Below are 15295 nucleotides of genomic sequence, written 5' to 3'. Positions count from 1 at the left end.
ATCAATGGCATTTCTATACACTAACAATGAGACTGAAGAAAGAGAAATTAAGGAGTCCATCCCATTTACAATTGCACCCAAAAGCATAAGATACCTAGGAATAAACCTAACCAAAGAAGTGAAGGATCTATACCCTAAAAACTACAGAACGCTTCTGAAAGAAATTGAGGAAGACACAAAGAGATGGAAAAATATTCCATGCTCATGGATTGGCAGAATTAATATTGTGAAAATGTCACTGTTACCCAGGGCAATGTACACGTTTAATGCAATCCCTATCAAAATACCATGGACTTTCTTCAAAGAGTTAGAACAAATTATTTTAAGATTTGTGTTGAATCAGAAAAGACCCCGAATAGCCAGGGGAATTTTAAAAAAGAAAACCGTATCTGGGGGCATCACAATGCCAGATTTCAGGTTGTACTACAAAGCTGTGGTCATCAAGACAGTGTGGTACTGGCACAAAAACAGACACATAGATCCATGGAACAGAATAGAGAACCCAGAAGTGGACCCTGAACTTTATGGTCAACTAATATTCGATAAAGGAGGAAAGACTATCCACTGGAAGAAAGACAGTCTCTTCAATAAAGGGTGCTGGGAAGCACATGCAGAAGAATGAAACTAGACCACTCTCTTGCACCATACACAAAGATAAACTCAAAATGGATGAAAGATCTAAATGTGAGACAAGAATCCATCAAAATCCTAGAGGAGAACACAGGCAACACCCTTTTTGAACTCGGCCACAGTAACTTCTTGCAAGATACATCCACGAAGGCAAAAGAAACAAAAGCAAAAATGAACTATTGGGACTTCATCAAGATAAGAAGCTTTTGCACAGCAAAGGATACAGTCAACAAAACTCAAAGACAACCTACAGAATGGGAGAAGAGATTTGCAAATGACGTATCAGATAAAGGGCTAGTTTCCAAAATCTATAAAGAACTTATTAAACTCAACACCAAAGAAACAAACAATCCAATTATGAAATGGGCAAAAGACATGAAGAGAAATCTCACAGAGGAAGACATAGACGTGGCCAACACGCACATGAGAAAATGCTCCACATCACTTGCCATCAGGGAAATACAAATGAAAACCACAATGAGATCCCACCTCACACCAGTGAGAATGGGGAAAATTAACATGGCAGGAAACCACAAATGTTGGAGAGGATGCGGAGAAAGGGGAACCCTCCTGCACTGTTGGTGGGAATGTGAACTGGTGCAGCCACTCTGGAAAACTGTGTGGAGGTTCCTCCAAGAGTTAAAAATAGACCTGCCCTACGACCCAGCAATTGCACTGTTGGGGATTTACCCCAAAGATACAGATGCAATGAAACGCCGGGACACCTGCACCCCGATGTTTCTAGCAGCAATGTCCACAATAGCCAAACTGTGGAAGGAGCCTCGATGTCCATCGAAAGATGAATGGATAAAGAAGATGTGGTTTATGTATACAATGGAATATTCCTCAGCCATTAGAAACGACAAATACCCACCATTTGCTTCAACATGGATGGAACTGGAGGGTATTATGCTGAGTGAAGTAAGTCAATCGGAGAAGGACAAATATTATATGGTCTCATTCATTTGGGGAATATGAATAATAGTGAAAGGGAATAGAAGGGAAGGGAGAGGAAATGTGTGGGAAATATCAGAAAGGGAGACAGAACATAAAGACTCCTAACTCTGGGAAACGAACTAGGGGTGGTGGAAGGGGAGGAGGGCCGGGGGTGGGGGTGAATGGGTGACGGGCACTGAGGGGGCACTTGACAGGATGAGCACTGGGTGTTATTCTGTATGATGGTAAATTGAACACCAGTAAAAAATAAGTTTATTTAAAAAAAAAAACAAAATTTCCTTGATGTAACAATTTAACCTGAACCTCTAGATTTAACTCCCTGCCAATAGCAAGCACGGGGTGTAGAGAAACATGTTAAATACACAACTGAGAAGCAATCACCAAAATCTAGAATGCAGAGGCTATAGGCTTTTTCAATGAATAAATGACAGGAATTGAAACAAAAAGGCAGGGGGGACTATTACAGATTTTAAGACTTAAGAGACACAACAAACCAAATACAGTGTGTAAGTCTTACTTGTATCCTCAGATCAAATTAAAAAGATATCAATGAGACAATTGAGTAGTGATGGGCTGGATATTTGGGGTTATTTAAGGGTTACATGGTGTTTTGGCTATTTTTTTTAAAAGAGCTCTTACTTCTTGGGGATACATTCTGAATTGATGAAATGCTAAGCTGTCTTGGAGTTCCTTTAAAATAACCCATTGTGGGGATCCCTGGGTGGCTCAGTGGTTTAGCACCTGCCTCTGGCCTGGGACGCGGTCCTGGAGTTCCGGGATCGAGTCCCACGTCAGGCTCCCGGAGTGGAGCCTGCTTCTCCTTCCTCCTGTGTCTCTGCCTCTCTCTCTCTCTGTGTGTCTCTCTCTCTCTGTCTCTGTGTGTGCGTGTGTGTGTGTGTGTGTGTGTGTGTGTGTTGTGAATAAATAAATAAATCTTAAAAAAAAATAAAATAAAATAACCCATTGGTAGTGATGGCAGAGGGCTTTTGGAGGTATAGATCTATCAAGATTGGCCGTAAATTGATCACTATTGGAGCTGGTTCATGGTACATGGGGTTTCGTTGTACTTCTATCTCTATATTTGTGATCATTTTGAAAGTTTCTACAATACAATCACAATTAATGGTTTAAAAGTAATGGTGGATTATGTATAGAAAGCCTTGACCTAGAAATAACAACATAGCACAAGGTATAAAGCTTTACTGGATAAGGCGATGCAAAAGGTGAGGAACCAAAAAGGAAGATTAATGAAGAGAATTTCCCTGGAGATTCTGTGCAGGGACATAGCAGAGGGTTCCACAGAAGAAAAGATCTGGTGGTGGTAATGGTTTAGGGGTCCGAGTCCCTAGGAGGAGAAGGGATTCTCATAGAAGGAGGAAGGTGACTTGAAACAGTCAGGAAGGGAGACCATCACCAGGCTAAGAGACTCTAAGGGGCCATTTCTTTCTGGGGGAGTGAGGGTGCATGTACAGAAGAAACATCAATTTTCCTGGGAGCTGGGAGGATCACTAACTCACCTCCCAGGTCTACCAGTTTTTTTTGCAGAGATCCCCCCAAGGATCTTTCAAAACAGAAAGGTGGTTTATATTTCTTCCCACCAGCTACTCCCAACACACATACAGAGAGAATTAAAGAAGACTAAAGGAAGAAGAAAAAAGAGCACTTAACACGGTGGCCAGAATGTAAGGCACAGGCTCCAGCAGCATCAGCCAGTAATCCTGATTGGACTCCTGGCTGTGGGCACAGCCAGGTGGAGGTCCTGGGGAGCAGAGAACATGGCATGAGGTGGACATGTAGCCTCAGCACTGGAGGAGTTCATAGAACATTCTAGAAGAGAATTGCCTCCATTCTTGCTGCTGGGAAAGAGAGAGAGGACCTTTCCTATTTACTGGGACACAAAAGGCAGCAGAACCACCCTTCCCACCTCCCCCTTCTTTTGAAACCTTTCAGAGACAGGAGGGTCACTGAGAAATGTCTCAGATAACAGCCAACAGCTGTAGCCAGAGGCACGCCCCCTCCCCACCCCACCCCCAGAGGCCAGAAGTCTAGACTCCATTCTGTGTCTGCCACAGCCCAAGGGGCCACGGCCCTGGCCCAGAGGCACAAGGGAGCCAAGAAGACAAACATTTATTTAAAATAGCAAATGTCAGATTGGTTGCTAGAGGAAGCCGGGCCTGGGGGGGGGGGGGGGGTACTATGGGCAGGTGGGGTGGCAGGGCAGGGCATGGGGAGCCACTGTCTGTGCTGCTGGGCTGCGGGGCATGTGCGGAAAAGAAAGGGAAAGTAGCTGGGAGTGTGGGTTGAAAATGGTTGAGAAGCACTGTTCTTGGGGTTCTTCACGCAATGACTTGTAGAAAATGCTAATGTAGGTAGAACATAAGTGGGGGGTGGGGCGGGGGCGGGAAGGAGCACTGCTGTGGGGAGATGGGAAGCCAGTGTCTGCTGCACCTCTGGCCAAAGGGGGTGGTGCATAAAGGCGAGGGAAGCAGGGGGTGAGCAGGACATTGCAGCAGCTCCAGCTCAGAGGTTACTGGTGGAACCTGGCCTTGCCTAATGTCTAGACATTTACCTAGTGAGATGCTGGACTCAGGCCCCAGGACGGCTGCCATGGGTCTCCAGAAGTGGGCTGTGAAGTTAGAACATGCTGGATTCCCAGTCACAGACGCTTTCTGGAGTACAGTGCATTTCCAGGAGCATGTGGAACTGGTATGTGCCTCCCGGCCAGCCTCTCCCTCACCCTCCCTCCAAGGACCACTCAAAATCAGGTGAGATCTAGGCATGCCCTCTCTCGGAAAGAGCATTTCTGCACATACAAGTACAGGATACCTGAGATTCTTTCTGAGGTTGTGTGATTCATTCACAAATGCCTCACACGTCATGACCATGCTGGGTGGAGAGACAAAAATGACTTACCAGCCCAAGGAACCCACGACAGAGGGATCCCGTAGGGTAGCAGGAGTCATGGCAGAATCTGTATAATAGGAGGACCCTCAAAAGGGGCCGCTTACCCAGAATGGGGGAGGAAAGGAAGCCAGAAGGTCACACCCAAGCTGAGTCTTAACGGAGTTTTTCAAAGCCAGGAGGGAGAATGGAAGGCGGGATCCTTCAGGCAAAGGAATGCAAGCGTGTGCAGAACTATAGACAGTAGCACATGAAGGGGGTTCAATCCGGTGGTAGCATAAGGGGAGCAGGTAGGGCAGAGCCAGGAGACACGCCTGCTGACCGAGGCAGATGCCACGTCGTGAGAGCCATGTGGGCAACACTTCAAGGTGAGGACTTTATCCGGAAGGATGGGAGTCCCAAGAGGACCTGATAAGGGGTGGGGGCCTTACCACATTCATATTTTAGAAAGATCATGAGGAGCAGTGTGCGGATAAGGCCAAAGGCTGTACCCGTCTGTAATCTAGACAAATACAAGGGGGAGAGCAAGGAAACTAGAAATCCTGAAATTTCAGGGCACAGAGAAATTCTAGGTCTTAGGACCTCTGGAAGCTATTTGTAGAGCTAGGCAGACCCGACATGGGGTGGGTGCGCCGTCTCTCTGTTAGCGTATTTAATCCCAGTTCAGGGAGAGCATGAACCCCAGCGTCATGAGTGGATACTGTTCCCCGTAGGTTTCACCTAGATAGAGAGTCAGGTGAGAAGGCACCCCCCGCCCCGGGCAGGCAGGCCAACTCCCCTGTGGCTCACTCTGTGTTCCCGTGAGACCTCACACCTACTTCCAGACAGTCTCCGTATCAGGCCGTAACCCGAAGACTTAATACATACGCAGGGGGAGTTTTATATACACGGTTCACGTAGTCCTCCATCCTCACATCTTCTCCATAAAGCATTTGAGGCCAAGTGGTTATGTGGCGTAACCAAGACGCTAGTCCGTATTCACTTACGTATCTGCCTCACTCTACTGGGTCTACTGGGTGATAAGCTCCTTGAGGCCGTGGATTGTGCCTCAGTTTTCCTCCTTTCCTGGTACTTTGCTTATCACCTGACAAAGGCAGTAACTGCTGAATGAATGAATTATGTGGGATGGGTTTTTGTTTTTTTTTCACATACAACACGATTTCATTTATATGAAGTGTTGAGAATAGACAAATCCATATAAAGAGAAAGCGGATTGGTGGTTGTTGAGGCCTGGCGCAGAATACATAGAGAACGGAAAGTGCTTAATGAATATGGTTTTATTAGGGGGTGATGAAAATGTTTTAGCACTAGATAGAGGTGGTACATATAAAACACTGTGAGTGTATTCAATGCCACCCGATTTGATGATTTTTTTAAAAATTCTAAATTTAAATTCAATTAATTAACATATAATGTATTATTAGTTTCAGAGATAGAGTTCAGTGACTCATCCATCTTATATAATGCCCAGTGCTCATTGCATCACGTGTCCTCCTTAATGCCCATCACCAGTTACCCCATCTCCTCCAGCAGCCATCAGTTTGTTTCCTATAATTAACAGTCTCTCATACCTTGTCTCCCTCTCTGATTTTGTCTTATTTTATTCTATCCTCTTCCCCTGTTGTTCCTCTGTTTGTTTCTTAAATTCCACATATGAGTGAGATCATAGGATAATTCTTCCTCTGATGGACCTATTTTACTCAGCTTAATACCTTCCACTTCTATTCATGTCATTGCAAATGGCAAGATTTCATTTTTCTGATGGCTGAGTAGTCGTGCATTATAGATATATAGCCTCTTTATCCATTCATCTATTGATGGATGAACTCTGTGAGATGTTTTAAAGAAGTCGTAAAAGGTTGATTACCTGGACTACATATAAAGAAGGCAGGGTGGTATTATTACCTCTTACTTTGGTAGGGTTGACAGATTGACCAAGTTGTGTACAAGCCTCAAGTCCTTTTAAAACCAGCCAATAGAACTTTTCGCTTCTTTCCTCAGTCACAATCTAAAGGCAGCAGTTAAGAAATGTCAGGGCACAGAATTCTAGCCAAATATCTCAATTTGCTGCACTCCAGGGAACACTGTGCATGACATATTTATGAGCAAACTGGACCAGACTCTGTAGGGGTCCTGCTTACCTTGAGGGTGAATCTGTGGGCGGGCTCCGCGCTGGGTTACACCACAGGCTCTCACCTGCCAGTGAGCCTCTGACCATGGGAATATCTGGGAACCATGTAGGCAGCACACAGGGCACATACTGCCTTGAATGATATCAAGGGCTCTGGCAGCAGCTTTGGGAATTAGAACAAGAGACTTTGGGGAATGTTGGCCAGTCGATGGGGAGCCTGCCTAGAGCCGGGGTAGAGAGCCCGAGGAGGAGTCAGTGAAGGAAGTCGGCTCCATCCCTCCTCGAAAGAAGGTCTGGGACGTTCACAAGATCCCCCGAAAGCCAGACCTATTGGAGGAGGCATGTGTCTTGTAAAAGTAACATTCCCCAAAGCCTGAGTTTTACCAACAGCCTAAACATGGCAAGATTTGAGGTGCTGGCTTTTTACATACTTAACTTCCTGTTTCTAAAGGGAAAGAGAGACTCTACCAAGACTTTGTGGCTGTCAGGCTGTTCTCTCCAAACAGTCTGGTGACTTCATTGTGGGTGAATCAGAAACATATGGATCAAATTTCCTTCTAAAATACACTTCGGTTTGGCAATAAAATGAAAATGTGTACAAATATAGCAGATTTTGGTGGCCACCAGCCCTGCAAGAGGGAGGTGGCCCAAATGATCATAACTGCTGAGAGAAAACTTGATGGCTAATGAGCACAGAAAAAACCATGGTGAAAACTGGCAAAGGATTTGGAGACAGCACACCTTGGCTTCCGAAGCTTGTAAGAAAGACAGACTGTTTACAAAGATTCTAGTAGAACTATGTCCTCGAATTTGGAGTCGAAATACTGACTTATAAGTTATAAAGAAAGACCCTTTTAGGAAAAGAGGTGCTACAGACTGGAACGGGACAGACCTGGGGGCTCATCTTACCAGACTGAACGTTCCATTGCTGAATGAATTTAATAATACGGCAGGAGAACTTGTTGATAAGCAGAAACCAACAGAAGCCAAAAGCATAGACACAGGCACAATAAAAATGTTTGTGGCAGCTCTTAGCAGAGGCAACTGGACCCATGAAGAGTGAGAAACATCTTAATGAGACCAAGTTGGCAATTACAGAGATTTAGCCACAAGCAGGGCATCATATGAATTTTTCATCTTTAGCATCACTTTCCTTAGTAGGACTCATCGTAATGCCATTCATTTATTCATTCATTTATTCTTTCAGCAGTAACTTACCAAGGACCTAGGTGCTAAATACTGAGCCATGCTCTGGGATTCGGAAGTCTTGTTCAAAGATGTACAAGATACAGATTCTTCCCTCTTCCCTCATGCAGTTTGTAGCAAAATACAGAATTAATTTTTAACTGTGTGCAAATCACAATGTCCTTGATCCTGTACCATCACAGTTTAGTAGAGTAGTTAGGCTCAAAAACTTTGCAATTGTTTTTGTATTTGACCTTGGGTTCTGCAATCTACAAGGTGTGTGACTTTGAGTAAGTTATTTCATCTCACTGAATTTAATTTATTTTTTAAAATATTTTATTTATTAATTCATGACATACAGAGAGAGAAGTAGAGACACAGGCAGAGGCAGAAGCAGGTTCCCTGTGGGGAGCCCGATGTGGGACTCGATCCCAGATCACGCCCGAGCCAAAGACAGATGCTAAAACGCTGAGCCCCCTACGAGTTCCATCTCACTGAATTTTAGTTCTCCCATTTAGCAAATGGAGAAAGACAATCCCTCCCACATCAGACTGATGTGAGGATGAATTCCAGGCCACATAGCACCTGTATTTAACCTTGATCTGGATGCCAAATTCAGAATTAGTCAGATTTCAGTGCAAGAAACACATGCGTTGGGCAGCCCTGGTGGGCTCAGCGGTTTAGCACAGCCTACAGCCCAGGGCGTGATCCTGGAGACCCGGGATCTATCCCACGTAGGGCTCCCTGCATGGAGCCTGCTTCCCCACCTCTCTCTCTCTCTCTCTCTCTCTCTGTGTCTCTCATGAATAAATAAATAAAATCTTAAAAAAAAAAAAAAAAAGAAACACATGCGTTACTCCACATGGTCCAGTTCAAAGTGATGTAATGCAAGAAACTGGGTGCTTACAAAAGGATTTGAAGATGTGGAGGAGCAAGAGGCAGGGATCCACAGCTGGGCCTCAGTGGTCAGCAACACAGCTGGAACCCAGAGATCGGGGAGCGTTGGCTAATGTCACTGCTATGATCAGTTGATATATGACAACCCCAAAGCCATGGTCTTGACACAGGAATGCTGAATTCGCCTGCAGCCACTGCCTCTAGTAGCAGATACCTCAGCAAATAGTTTCTCTCATCTTCCATCTTCAAGATCATGTGGGAGTGTGTATCTATTTGGTGTTTTATTTTCTTGGAGAATCCTAGATGCCAGGGAATCAGCTAATGTCATTTTTTAGCTCTCTAGCCCCTGTAACACAAAAAGGAACATAGTGGTTGATAGAAGTACGTATTGTGTGGCCGCTGACTATATGCAACATTTAAAGTACTTTTCATAGTATTCACATATGATAAAGTCTTAAATGTTAACTATGATTATAATAGATACAAAAATCTATGCCCCAAAAAAGATCTACGCCAGCATTAATAAACTATTATTCTGAGAAGTGAAGATAGTACATATCATATTTCCCTTCTCCCCTTTGTCTAAATTATTTAATCAGGAAATCAGTATGTTCCATTAAGGAATGACTGAAGCCCGGGTAAACTAATGCTCAAAGGTCTAGCCCAGATGTTCTCATCTCTGTTCATTAAGTCACCATTTCATAATAGCCGCTAGGGAGCAAGTGTGGCCAAATAGTAGACAGTAGAATTCCAGTGATTACTCTCTTTAAAAAAAAAAAAAAAAGGAAACCAACCTTCTTATTTGATGCAATAAAGTATGTTATAAAGAAAATGAGTAACTGTAGCAAGATTGTAAATAGAACTCAAGCTCTATCATTAGTACTGACATGGTAAGCACTTTTCCCCCTGGTGGACAATGGCATAAAAAATAAAAAGGTAGGGATGGAAGTTTTTCTTTTTCATTTTTTCACTATGCTTTGGCTTTTTGTTGTTGTTACTTTTTGAATTGTATTGTTAGCTGTTAGTCTCGAACGGCTTTTGGAAGCTTTCAGATTGAATGATGCTTGAGATGAAGCTATTTCAGAGTGTCTGATGAGGACCAATGCATCATATTGAGAGGGCACCGGTTATTCAATGATGTGAAATTGCTTTGCAAGTAGTCAATCATATCCCAGACATCTCAGAGAGGTTGACAAAGGAGGGGGGTGGTTATTTTCACTGTAACAGATGAACTTCGAGAGTGAAAGGGCCAGTGGATGAGCCAGAACGACAATGGGCAGATGCCCAACAGTTTATTCCTCCCCACTCCCCACCAATAACCCATGAGAAATTTTCCAAATCACTTTTTACATATGCCTTGACTGTTGATTCATCAAAGATGTCTTCAATGGATTCACAACTCAAACCACATTGCGTTTTTTTTTTAAATAAAAAGGACTGAAAATGTGAATATAGTATTTCTTCTATTTTTGCAAATGGATGTGTTCAATGTAAAGCACTGTCAGCAGCTAATACGGTTGTTGATGTGCTCAGATCAACTGGGTACACAAGCAGAACTGTAACATACCCACGTGAAATATGATGAAATGCTTTCACATGCAGTTTGCCTTCTTCCTCCACTTCTTAACAGAAAGAGCTTTTTTGGATACATTTTGTCAACAACGAACAGAGTAAATGGCTTTTTCAAGAGACCAGAGTGTTTTCCTTCTGATTCAGGGTGGATGCCTACAGGAGTATTTCCTTTTAAGTTAAAGCATTTTACATTTTACAAATTCTTTCTATCAATTTACATACTTTTTATCACCACTCTGTTTAATAAGTAACTTTTCTTACCGAAAGTTCATTTCACTGTGTCCCAACCTTTCTGTGATGCTTGGAGAAAAGAAGCAGAGTTCATTTAAAAACACTTTCGTTTATAATGGATGAAACCACAAACTTTTTGTGATGTTAACCCGCTCACAGAAAGAGAATCTGAACTTCAGAGTATTTTGTGTTTGGAGAGAAGGCACACCAAGGAGAATGGGCTCATTTCAATTCAATATACTATAGGAAGGAAAAGATCAAGGAAGAGCTGCTCTTAAAACTGTCAAAATATGAGAATTTGATGGGAAGAAAGAAGGAAAACAGAGCAGTTGGAAATGCAAAGATGAAAGAGTTGGATCCAGACATGTCTATGTAATTTCCCAGAAATGGAAACTGTACTGGCAATTTGGAAAGAGATACCAAGAAACAATATGCATTAAATGTTGAGCATTTCTTGTAGCAATGAACTTGGAAGGCTCATAGAACACATGGCATGATGGTCTTATGATTCATCTACATATGGCCTTATGCTTGGTGACAGACAAAGGGGAAACCAAGTTCCATAAGGAATTAAACACTGAAGAGGAAGCTAAACATGATTTCAGCAAACGACTCTGGGAAGCTTCTAAGTCACCAGTGGAGTATTAACTACCTCAGTCTATGAAATACACATAGGGATAGATCGCATGTGTAATTTCGTTTAATTCTACGTCAAGTCTACTCAATACATATCATTTCTTCTTGTTTCCCTAACGGCCCAAGAGTTTACTTGTCTCAAGTTGCTTAGGTAGCTGGTGGTTGGGTTTGGGTGCAAATGAGATGATCCCCCATCCGGCAGAATCATCTCAAGCATTTTGTAAAAAATACAGATTCTCGGGCTCCAGCCCAGAAATTTGGATTCAGTAGTCTAGAGCAAGCTCTGAGGATCAAATATTTTTTAAGTTCTTCCAGTGACTCTGATACATCACTGTCTAGGGGAAAACAATGGCCACAGTTGCAAACAGGTAGCATGAGAACAGTTGAGGATGAGGGGTCTGGAGGAAAGGGGGTGAAGTAGAGGAGCAGGGATATCCCCTGCCGTGTGGCCAGCCTGCACAACTACACCAGCCACAGGGAGCCTCTGAAAATCCTCCTCCATCTGAAGAACTTGCTTTGGCATCACCTGCATTTATGTCTAAGACCCCAGACCTTCCTAGTCAGCCCACCTCCTCCCAGATGGTTCTCAGATACTCCTGTGGTTTGAAACTGTGCCTTCAGAAGCCACAGCGACCATGATAAAATGCTGTTGTCTCACCGTGTAACCCCCAAGATGAATTATGATGAGATATTCAGGTCCCCATCGATAAATGGCAAAACAACAACAAAACAAATCAGGCATTCGAAACTATGGATGCCTTGACTATGTACTTGGCTAGTTATGTGAGCCTGTTTCAAAAAATGAAAAAGTAAACAGTAAATTCAGTAGCAAAATGTGCATCAATCCTGCCCATATTGCACAAATGTTCTTTCTTTTATTCAAAATCACCTTTACCTTTGGTGCTCTATCACATCAGGCAGAGAAAAGGAAAATACCTGCCTACAATAAGTCTTTGAGATCTCCCAGAAACACACGGGGAATAGCGTAGTATTAGTTTCTAACCAAACTTTATCATGATATTTGTTTGTTTGTTTGTTTGTTTGTTTGCTTAAATTGAAATTCAATTTGCCAGCATATCGTGTAACACCCAGCGCTCATAACGTCACATACCATGATGTGTGTAGCCGACTGGACACAGTCACATCTGGCAAGGCCATGAAACTCGTTCCCATCTCTGGGATCTTTGGGATGTCGCCTCATGATTGGCCTTACAAGAGAAGAGACTAGGCCAAGCAGCAGCAGTTCCCGGAGTGGAGCGAGTCTGTGCCATTACTGCTGGCTGTTCCTCAAGAGGGGGCACGCACAGAGCACAGGGGTGCGCTCTCTGATTTCACAGCAAAACTAAAGACAACGGTTCTGTTGGAGGACTCGGATCCAGGGCCACGCCGTACTCATTTTTCCAGTGAGTTCCAGTCAAAGTGTGGGAATGGGAAGCAGAGACAAGGAAAGCGGGCAGTAGAGCAAGGCTTACGACATGAAGGAGAAGGAGAGCGACTCTGCATTTTTATCACCTCACTCAGCATGTCTGTGAGCATCTACAGTGTTCCAAGCCCCCGGCCAGGGGCCCTGGGGGCCAGTGCACCAGGCCCAGGTGCTTCTTGCCCCCTGGAACTTGCAGGTGTATGGGGAAGCCAACTGACACACCGAATAATTTCAAAGTTTTGTAAGAGCTAGAGAGAAAGGCTTTTCAGGGAGGGAAGGGCATGACCTGCAGTGTGAGCTGAGTGTTCAGTCCACGTCGCCAGGTGCTCAGTCAGTTGAGCATCTGCCTTCAGCTCAGGTCATGATCTTGGGGCCCTGGGATGGAGCTTGCATGGGGCCCCCTGCTCAGGGGGGATCCTGCTTCTCCTCACCTTCTGCCTGTCACTCTGCCTACTTGTGCTCTCTCTCTTTGTCAGATAAATAAATAAAATCTTAAAAAAAAAAGAAAAGAAATTCGGTGCATCAGCCATGCACCAGGGTGGGGGACGGAGGGCGGAACAGTAAAGGGGTCGCCGCAGCCGCCCTGGTGAGACTCGAGGGTGGCCCGGCCGGCAGGGCGGCGGGAGGGCAGGAGGCCGCAGGCGCACCGTGCGTCGGGGGCAGCTCCCACGGGCGGTGGGGCAAGCAGAGCCGCACGTGGAATAGGAGGAGGCCGGAGCATCTCCGGAGGCTTCCACTCAGCCACCTCTGTCCTCGCCGAGACCCCTGCTCCCGCTTCGGCGACCGTCTCCCCGCCAGGAGCCCCTCCCTGCTCGGGCCGGGCTGGGCGCGCGCCCAGGGCCGCGGAGAGCGGGGGCATCCCGCCCGCGCAGTGCCTGCCCCCGAGGAGGAAACGCCCGGGACGAGGGGCACAGGAGACGAGAAGCCACGGGGGGAGCTTCTCCACCGGCAGGAGACGGGGCAGGGAGCCCCGAGTGCAGGAGCAGCGGGCGGGGCGGGAGCCCCAGGGCCAGCGCGGGCCGGCACCGCCACCAGCCCCGGCTCCTGCACCAATGCTCACCTCGAAGGCAAACCCTCCCTTCGAAATTCTTTGGCCCGGTGGCAAGGCTCCGTCCCTCCCCGACGCTGCAACGCGGAGCTCCCAGAGTAGGACGCGATTAAAATAGATGCTCAGGGGGCCCGGCCGCTCCGCGGTGTAGCGCCCGCCTTCCGCCGGGTCGTGGTCCTGGAGCCCCCGGATCGAGCCCCGCGTCGGGCTCCTTGCCTGGAGCCTGCTTCTCCCTCTGCCTGCGTCTCTCTCATGAATAAATAAATGAAATATTTAAAAAAAAATAGATGCTCAGAACTACAGAGCTGAAGCTTAGATACCTACTAAGGGAAGCTGAGACTTCTGAAAGAAAGACTGTCTTAATCGGGAGAGTTGCTGCCTTTCCTTCCCTTCTCATCCCCTTCCTTCCTCCCCTCCCTCCCTTCCTTCCTCCCCTCCCTTCCTTCCTCCCCTCCCTCCCTTCCTTCCTCCCCTCCCTTCCTTCCTCCCCTCCCTCCCTTCCTTCCTCCCCTCCCTTCCTTCCTCCCCTTCCTTCCTCCCCTCCCTTCCTTCCTTCCTTCCTTCCTTCCTTCCTTCCTTCCTTCCTCCCTCCCTCCCTTCCTCCCCTCCCTTCCTTCCCTTCCTTCCTTCCTTCCTTCCTTCCTTCCTTCCTTCCTCCCTCCCTCCCTCCCTCCCTTCCTTCCCTTCCTTCCTTCCTTCCTTCCTTCCTTCTTCTCTTTCCTTTCCTTCCTTCCTCCCTCCCTCCCTCCCTTCCTTCCCTTCCTTCCTTCCTTCCCTTCCTTCCTTCCTTCCTTCCTTCCTTCCTTCCTTCCTTCTTTCCTTTCCTTCCTTCCTTCCTTCCTTCCTTCCTTCCTTCCTTCCTTCCTCCCTTCCTTCCTTCCTCCCCTCCCTCCCTCCCCTCCTTCCTTCCAAGGAATACTGGAAGGATGTCAAGGAGCTCAGGCTACTGTCCAGAAATTTTGGCCAGATGGGCTTTTTGAGGTTGCTGGTGCTGAGACATGGCCACAGAGATTTGTGTAGGGGAAGTACATCCTGATCTACCTGCTGACGTTCACAAACTGCTCTGCTGAGCAGAGTAGCTGCTGCAAGAATTGTTATGACTTATTTTCAGAAAGATTTTTTTTTCCATTTGGCTCTTTGTCACTACAACTGAGAACCATGCTTTACAGTTTTTAAGAGCTGTGCTCAGCCCTGCACATCCTTATACCCAGGTAGGCCTGTGGCAGACAGGCACACGCCCAGGTGACACCCTGAGATGCCCTCAGAGCTCAGACTGACGGCGCAAGCAACCCTCAGGAAAGCCCTGCTGCACCTGTGTGACCCCTGGGAAACCATCTGGAAGCCAGCCTCTGGAGGCACACTGCTATCCTGGCCGGTCCAAACCATGTCCTTCGTGTTTTTCTTTTTCTTGTCACACAGGTGCATAGACGTACGCATCATACACAAGGCTACTGAGTCTCTGGAAACGGTTCCCCCTTGCGGCTGCGGCCTTCGGTGTGGGGGGCAATGTAGCTCAACACTCATGCTGGAGACGTGTTCACATCCTGGAGGGGAGTATGGGGGAGTGTCTCTTACCACTGGTTTCTTCAGCCTCTGACTCTCTTTCCAAAGGCACATCTCTCAAGAGAGCTTGTTTCAAATGCTGGATGTCTATGAAGCTCTTTACAAACATTAACAGGCGAAT

This window comes from Vulpes vulpes, chromosome 15, assembly GCF_048418805.1.
Source record: "Vulpes vulpes isolate BD-2025 chromosome 15, VulVul3, whole genome shotgun sequence".
NCBI lineage: Eukaryota > Metazoa > Chordata > Mammalia > Carnivora > Canidae > Vulpes > Vulpes vulpes.
Note: the sequence above shows the minus strand (reverse complement) of the source record.